This window comes from Siphateles boraxobius, unplaced genomic scaffold (assembly GCF_051911475.1).
Source record: "Siphateles boraxobius isolate OS27281-9 unplaced genomic scaffold, OSU_SipBor_1 55, whole genome shotgun sequence".
Lineage (NCBI taxonomy): Eukaryota > Metazoa > Chordata > Actinopteri > Cypriniformes > Leuciscidae > Siphateles > Siphateles boraxobius.
The window spans coordinates 11,498,438-11,501,023 of NW_027509181.1; positions in this window are offsets into that span (position 1 = coordinate 11,498,438).

Here is a 2,586-nt window from a genome sequence, read left to right on the forward strand (position 1 = left end):
GTGGTGGCAAGCTGTTCCACAATCTAGGCCCTTACCACCGAAAAGGCTCTATCTCCTCTACGTATGAGTCTAGTACGAGTGTCACCGACACATCCAGAGTTCTTCAAAATAACACATGGAGGACGTTGAATGCCGTTTTTATATTTATTTACGTTCTCCCAAGCCAGTAAAGTGCAAGGTGCTCACAGGTGCCACAGCATGAAAAATTAATAAAAGAAAAAAAGAAAAAAAACTTCAATAAACCAAAAACAATAACCTTGCATCAGGTCTAATACTTCAATCAAAGCACTCAGTTGATTCTCAGCATTCACTACCACCAGTCTTAGCTCTCTTGATCACTTCATTATGTGAGAATTTATACACCTGGGTACAACCATTTCTCAGCAATAATCACATGGGGAAGTAATAAAGACCATGAACATGTAATAAATATCAAGTAAAAATATTATGTGATCAAGTAACTCCATTTCCTTCACCACACAAATTTCAATAACAGTACAAACTTCAATAAATAAACTTCAGCAATAATTAGAGAAAATACACATTAACATTAACCAATTCCCCTTCCTTTCCCACCATACTTGGTATCTCCCACTTTCCATGATGCAACACAGCACAGGTATAAAAAGCATGAGGAACGTCCATTCCAGTCTTTTACCCAAATCAAGATGGCCACCACCATGTATGCTGATCCAGGTGACAATCAACAGTAGTGATGGCAAAATGAGGCTTCCTGAACCACTGAGACCTCGCAGCCCATTGCTTCACCCAAAGGTTCATTACTCGAAGCTTCATTCAGCATTGCTCACTAGTGACACCTAGCTACTGTGCAAAGAACAAATGTATTAATTCTGAACCAATGACCTGAGCAGACTTATACCCCCCCCCCCACCCAAACACACACACACACGTTGTTTTATTTACTTATTTATTTTCTTCTCACTATTAAAGTCTGTAACCTTTCATTTGCAATAATAAAAAGACCTGAGCAGACATTTGTCCATTGCCTGGGTATAAAATAAAATATGTATCTTTCTCTGTCTGAATTTACTTGTGCAGAGACAACTGTCACATACATAGTTAATTAATTATTCAGAAATTGTTTGGATAGTGACAGTATGAACAACAAAAGTGACACTGTTTTGAGTGCAGTGCTTATGGTGGAGTGAGTGTAATAAAGTAAACTGCAACAGAATAGTCTGGGGTGGAAAAAGTTAAGATTGTTTTTGGGGTGTTTTGTGCAGTGAACTGTTTCTAGTTTAAGTGCAGTGTTGTGCTTATGGAACTGGGATATAGAGGAGCAAACTACAACACTGCAGTTTGGGGTGGGTGAAGGAAGGATTACAATAGATTTTTATTGAGAAACAAAACAATTTTCAAGTGTGTTGGGGTTTAGACGATTCCTCTTCTTGGACAAAACCTCTCCAGTCTTGGAAAATATCCTTTCACAAGGAACAGAGGATGCAGGGGAACATAAAAATGCCAGTGCCAGCTGGTATAAATGAGGATACTGATGCTTGTGTTGAGGCCAGACAGGGGAGGATCTCCTCTTTCTTGCGGCTCCATTACCAGGAAAAAGGAACAGTCGCAAAAAGCAAACAAGCAGTCCAGTCCAGATCGGAAAATCCAAAGCAATCCAAATAATCTTATCTAATTAATATAACAAGATTATAATATAGCTACTATAATTAATAATAACAATATACTATAAGTATTCTAGCTTGATATAATGTAATAATATACAGCCCTAACAACACATATGACACAATAACGACAATGACAATGAGAATTCTCTAACTCTCTGACTCTGACACTGACTACTACAACTGCGTCTGCTACTCCTGACAACACCCACAAGGTGGCGCGAGTTTCGACACTCAAACCGAACCGATGACGTTTCCACACAAACCGAGGCCTCGTTTGTCATTAGTCACGTGATTTCCACGTTAACAACACAAGCCTCGAATCGCGGCTTCATCTGGCACGCCCATTTTTTCTCGACACAAGCTCCGACGCCTCGGTTCAAATCACATCACTAATCAACAGTCTGTAGCAAACTTTAAATGTCCTCTGGGTAAGTGCTCAGATGGCCAGTCTGAGACACAACAGTATAGTTGTAGATAGATTTGTGTGGTTAATCCATCTCTCATGTCGCTGGTACACTAAGGTAAATAAAGAGTCTTTTAACAACCAAGTATGTGTTCATGTGCTTTGTGGAAGGGCTACCAAGGGGTCACAAAGAACTGAGGGTAGCTCTGTGACAACGAGGAACAGTAAGTATATTTCGAGTCCTAATACGAGTCCTAATTGTATTTATGATTAGGACTCGTATTTATGATTAGGACTTATAATCCAATTCTAATCCAAGATGGCAGAAACTGTTTGTCCTGTATTGTTTGTTTCTTGTTTGGAAATGGCATCTCTTTTAAATATTATTTTTAACCTTGAAAATTACAACATATGGACATACTGAGTGGATTTCGGTGTTCTGCTGTGGAGTTTACTCGTTTGTTTCCTGGTACTTTTTGGGCCTCTGGATCACTGCACTACTGACTCACAGTTTGCATCATTCTGTGAACAGCAAGA